Below are 6,350 nucleotides of genomic sequence, written 5' to 3'. Positions count from 1 at the left end.
TATATATATATATATATATGTACATATATATATATATCCGTTTATAATATCCAACAAGAGATATATACGTCGTAAATTTAATACGCCTTGCGATAAAAATAAGAAGACTCAACCGGATAACACTGAATCCTGGTCAAATACAACTAGGTATAGGTAGGTGTTTAACAACCGAGTGCTGTCAAATATAACTATAACTAAATTTATAAAATTTAACACGTTATGTACAATATATAATTCACCTGCTCCTGTAACAAAGATAATTGGGTGTAACGATGAGAATATTCCAGGCTATTGTATGGTCGCTAATAGTTCAATCTGGAGTTGAATCCCTTGAGCTCTTCTCACTCCTGCTGAGAAAAAGCCAATATTAAATGTTAATATTCTTCAAAAGAAATTGATATTAATGTCAACCATACCTTTTTTATATTAATGAATAAGTATGTTCACGACATCGAAAGGCTGTTAGAGCTGGACAAAACATTCTCCTGGGACTGAATAAAATTAGATTAGGATTAATGTTCAGCTTTAGTTGTCAACCGAAGAAAGATTATTGACCAGATAAGGAATATGGATTTCAATAACTTGTCTATATCCGCCTGTTCGTCACCCACATTACGTAAATATTAAACATCACTTGAAAATTCCAGATCAATACTGACACTGATATTATCTATGATAGTTGAAGAGATGCATGCAGAGATATTCGACCAGTTCAAATAGAATTTTATTGCTGTATCATTTCACTTAGACAAAACCCACTGAACAATATAGAAAACACGAGCACATAAGAGTGAAAATGATAACAATTTGAGAGTTTGTGAAGAACTCTTGACGATGTTGAAATATAAGAACGAATCAAGACCGGCTGTATTTAAAATGAAACAATACATTCTAGGATAAACGGCTTCGTATAACATGAATTCTTCATTCAAAATTTCGTAGAAAGAAGTATTTAAATGAAAAATCTATTAAAGTATTTCAAGACTCACGTGTTTTAAAAGATTAACCAGTAAATATTTACTTTGTAATTACTTTATGCCAGAATATAGCGCTTTTGGTTTCTACCAGAAAATCGGATTTACACTGCTATTTTTATTACCCTAACATTTTAGTTCATACTTTACAGTGTGAAGCCTATATCTTCTCTAGTTTCCTTTATGTTTTCCGTTTAATAATTTTCTCACATTTCTTTGTGTTTACTTCTCTTTTTTGCCTCTTGATTTTTTCCCAGCCATCAAAACCGCCGTTTCTACTTCTTCATATACGCTACAACTGCTTTATCAACCTTCCTATTATTGTTTAATGTTTCAAGCTTTCAATAAACTGTAATAAATCAATCAATGAGTCTATCTATCTACTTCTTCATCTATTAATAGATAGATATTTAGACTGATACAGCCTTTTTAGGTAGGTAGGTAGGTAGGTGAGCTTATATTTTATAAATTTGATCATATGTTGACCTACCAGGATAGGGATTGACTTCGGGGGCTAATCAAAATCAACAGTCAAGCAGTAGAACATACTAATTAGCAGACTCTTCACTTTTCTTCATTCTTACCGAATTCATACATTATGTATGAATTTCAACTTCCAGATATTTTGGGATAGATATGTTGCGTCATTCTGCTATGGTATACATGGACAATTGATAGTAGATACTAGCCATTTAGTAGTGCAAGGTAAGTCAATTATGTTTGTTCTATTTACTCTCCTTTTCCCTGTGTTTGCTTTCGGGAACGTAAAAGAATGAAATCAAAGTGTTATGTCAGGGTATTCATGCATGAATGTGCAATCAATGTTAAGTAGAAATATCTCACACATTAACTCGCTATTGTGCACCCTTTAATAAAAGACAAGAACTGCATTCCATATGTCGACATAAATGTATTACCTTATGAAACGCCCCATCGAATCAGATAAATATAATATAAAAATTACGAGGAGTGATACACATGCAGCAAGCACGCACGCACGCACACGCACACACACACACACACACACACACACACACACACACACACACACGCATTATCACATTGCTTTCCTGTGTAAAACATGTGATAAAACATGTGATACTCAGAATGTATTCCCTGGCATCATATCATACATATTCACATGTTTTAAACTACCGAAGTAACTTGGAACGTATGAAAGGAAAGCATAATATTACTAAGAAAGTATGCCACAAAAACTTACTAAAAAAGGCAGTAAACGGGCATGAACGTTTAGCAGACACATATGAAAATGTTTTTGAGATGCACGTACAGATATATATCAAAACCTGTTGCAACACATTTAAAACCTGATTAACCAGCAATTTTCAACAGCTGTATACAACGTTTACTCATAATCAGGGTCACCAATTAGTCGACATCCTAAAAGCTATACAACCGAAAATTCCATTGAGGATTCGAAAACAGGATATGAAAGACAAAAACAAACAAGAAAAATCCATCCACTGATTGACTTTGGTCAGATTCATACTTAGGTAATGAAGCCGTGAAATTTAAACCTTTTAACATATGAAAAAATACTGTAGATACTTGATAATTCATTACACTGACGGTAAATTGTTTCGTAATATGTTTTGAAGAAACAAATGCATACAAACACATAAATATATACATATAAACGTATGTACAAACATACACACACACATACACATAAATATATATGCTTACATACATAGATACATACATACATACATACATCTATACACGTGTGTATATATATATTATATGTTTTATGCACACCCATATATATAGATATAAGTATATAAAATACACGCGCATATAAATTAGTATGCAACTACACACCCGCATACATACCATTTATACATGTGTGTGTGTGTGTGTGTGTGTGTGTGTGTGTTAGTTGAGGCAATAGAAAGATTATCTGATTTCGCATATTGTAAGCTTCTAGTATTTACGCATGTATACGGCCGTGAGTTGGCACGATCTTTACTGTACTGGGCAAAAAGCTTAGTAACATCTTTTCCAACTTTACGTTCTGCGTTCGAATGCCGCTGGGGTCGACTTTGCCTTTCATCCAGTCAGGGTCTTTAAATTAAAGTCCCATTTGAGCACTGGGGTCGATGTAATTGACTTGCACTTCCCAGGAACATACTGGCTTTGTGCTGGAATTTGAAACTAATATATCCTCATGTCTCATATACGCATGTTTGACATACAGACACTCTTTTCCTTTCAGACATCTCACTCACAAATCCTTACTAATGGCACATGATCAATATACATTTCTCCTCACCAGCCCTATATCAACTTATTATCAGCCCTATATCAACCCTTGTTCAACAGGTCCACTGCAGGATCAAAAACATGCTTATAACCTTTTCCGTTATTACCTCCGCCTTCGCTAAAGCAGAGGTATTGTTTTCAGTCCTGTTTATTTGTTTGTTTGTCCGTGGAAAAGATATCTCAAGAACCATTGCATGGATTCGGATGAAACTTTCAGAGATGTTTGGCCCCTTGACTGGCACGAAGTGATAAATCTTAGGATCGTTCTGGTACCGGACAAGGATTCTGGAATATTTTACCTTTTTTTTACTTAATTTTTGAGAGCGGTCTGGTTCATTTTTAGTATTCTCGTTCGTGTCAGAAGTCGAGTTTATTTCAGATATTCTAATTTTAAAAATAATCTCTGGCTAATCATTGAAAGGGTGTTGGTGTTGCCTTGGCGGAGGTTTGCGCTCTCTGAGTGCGCTTGTTTCTTCTTATTTTATATTTTTATGTGTTTTTTTTTTATTTGACTGCGACTATACTGGGTGACACAACCTTGATTTTTTAGTTGGCACAATTTGGTTGCAGTATATCTGTAAAATCCAGAACTTATGAACATCTTTTGGCGAACGATTTAGCTATGTGGCGAAAAACATCCTAACAGCGAGGGACAATTAACGGCAAAAAAGAAGATGAACACAGATACGCACCCCCCACACACCAACAGACACACGCGTGTGCATATTCAAACACATACAACCACACACAGACACACATACACATATACACACTAAAATATGCATCTATGCATATATACATTTTTGTGAGTGTGTGTCCATGGATAGTCATATGTATACATACACGCACATTTACACAGGCACATCACATACGCACACGCGCACGCATATTTATACGCATATCTATAAAGTTAAACCATTTTAAAGTTTTACTGACAGGAGGGAAATAGAAGTACAAAGAAACATTTGCACTAAAATTATTATGAATAGAATATAGGAAGATAATTATTTCATATGGCTTCTGCTTCCAGCAGCAGCAATAGTAGTAGTAGTATTGATGATATGTGGTGGTGGTGGTGGTGATGGTGGTGGTAGAGGTGGTAGTGCTGGTGCATGTAGGATATTAATTGGTCCTTGTTTTTGCTACCATTGTTATAGGTATAGTACATGTGACTTTTGTAGGAAAAGTTAATTAATTTTATATCTCGTTTTTTGTCATAGCTTATAATATTTTAAGTTCCACGACAGCTAAGGTAAAATTAACTGTTCGACAAATAGTAGCATATATTCAATAAACTAATACAATATACTAATTATCTCCCCTTGTTAAGTTGCCTACAAGGCAACAAAAGACGTACCACCAGCTTCGCTTGCTATTTTTCTCACGTTGTTTTATCATCTCAAACAAACACTTGAAGGAAATAATTATTCTTCTTGTGTGCTATTTTTATTTTTTGTTTCTGCTTGGTTTTGTTTTTATTTTCTTTTATTCTTCTGCCATGATATTGAGATCAATCGATAAATAACATTATTTGTGTGAGATATTTCGCATATATACGTTTTGCCAAATAAACTTTGGAAGTAAGTCTCTTTGTTTCTCAGCATAGTTAATGATAACGATACAAAAATAAATAAATATAAAGAAAAATATATGAATTGGTGTTAGAAAATATAAAACCAAAAAATTAAGGCAAAAAAACAATAGAATATGAAATCAAAAAATTAAAGCAAAAACTAGTAAAATATAAAAAAAAAACAATTCAAACAAAAATAATGAAATATTGTAAACTACTTTATGAAATGAAAGTTAAAAAATGAAAATTATGGAAAGATTTGTCTTTATATTTTGAGAGCGATCAATATGAATAAGTTAAGGCCTTACATCAAAAGTAAGGATATTGCTGTTTGCCGCCCGTTATATTTCAAAAGAAAGCAAAGTTAATTTAGATATTTTTAATGTAGGTATTTGCTATTAGTCGCTTTGCACGGATAAAGATTTTATATTAATATATGTACATTCACATACTGAGAGTTTTTCATGGCTACACTATCAAATAAGCCGCAATTATGTATGCAATATAAAAAAGCCACTGCTATGAGCAGATATAAATATCGCAATCCCTCGGAAAAGAGGAGTCGAAAGAAAGACCACACGATTATACATAATTGCTGAAAAATACTACGGTGATCTGATGGAAAAAAATACGAGAAAACATGAGTGTTTACCTGTATTTCTTTCAGTCGATATACGATGGGGGTGCCTAACATTTCCTGGCTTTGGGTAAAAGAAAATACAAAAGGATCAGTTAATTAGCATTTTATTAAACATATTCCCCTCTCAGAATATGTATATATGTACACATATATACACAAACAGATAAATATATATATGTATACACGTATATCGTCGCAAAATATATTCCACGTTAATGTAGATAACTGGTCAGAACATTACCTTCAGTTTCGCGCTGTATATCACCAGTTCAATATATTGACATTTCATACATGCTATCCACAAGCTTATAGTCTCGTCAGCACTAAAGCTATATAGCCTCAAGTCTGATTCAGGTTTAGCGAAAGAATTGAACACAATTTAGTGAACAAAATGTAATGTCGGAAGGAAGAAAGAGGAAAGGCAGAGTTATTCTCAATGGATTAGCATTAACGTTAGGTGAAGTTTGTAAGCCGTGTGAGTAACCTTATTAAACTCGTAAAGCGACATTGCCACGTTACCAAAACAAATTTATGTTCATGAAAGCAGTATGCGAAAGTCTCGCCTTTCGAGTTCAGAAAAGCGCCCGGACCTTGTGAAATCCTTCCTGCCAAGCAGACTCAATCATTTCCTATTTCCATTATGATGCAGTCTAACGCTTTCAACCAATCTCTAGTCGATTTTATTTGAGCTTGCCTCCTCTTCCAATCACTATATATAACCGGCAAGATTTTCGACAACGCTTTTCCTGAAATTTTCAATACGATGTGTAATTATTCAACCTGGCCTTCTAGTAGCCCTCTGTTAATGCGACGCATTTTTATGAAAATGCGTCGTCCATTTGGTATTCGTCCATGCTATTTCAGCTTCGTCGACCATGGC

The 6,350-nt window shown here is 34.0% G+C and overlaps 1 long non-coding RNA gene across 1 annotated transcript in view; it reads left to right on the top strand.

The window, feature by feature from the left end:
- Positions 1-1,318, top strand: part of LOC106870536 (uncharacterized) — a 12,484-nt gene extending 11,166 nt beyond the window's left edge. The window contains exon 4 of the long non-coding RNA XR_001409535.1: positions 1,232-1,318. This is a non-coding gene — a long non-coding RNA (uncharacterized LOC106870536). The remainder of the gene's footprint in view (positions 1-1,231) is intronic.
- Positions 1,319-6,350: the final 5,032 nt, after the last annotated feature.

This window comes from Octopus bimaculoides, chromosome 25 (assembly GCF_001194135.2).
Source record: "Octopus bimaculoides isolate UCB-OBI-ISO-001 chromosome 25, ASM119413v2, whole genome shotgun sequence".
Classification (NCBI taxonomy): domain Eukaryota; kingdom Metazoa; phylum Mollusca; class Cephalopoda; order Octopoda; family Octopodidae; genus Octopus; species Octopus bimaculoides.
Note: the sequence above shows the minus strand (reverse complement) of the source record. Positions and strands in the feature narration are given on the sequence as shown.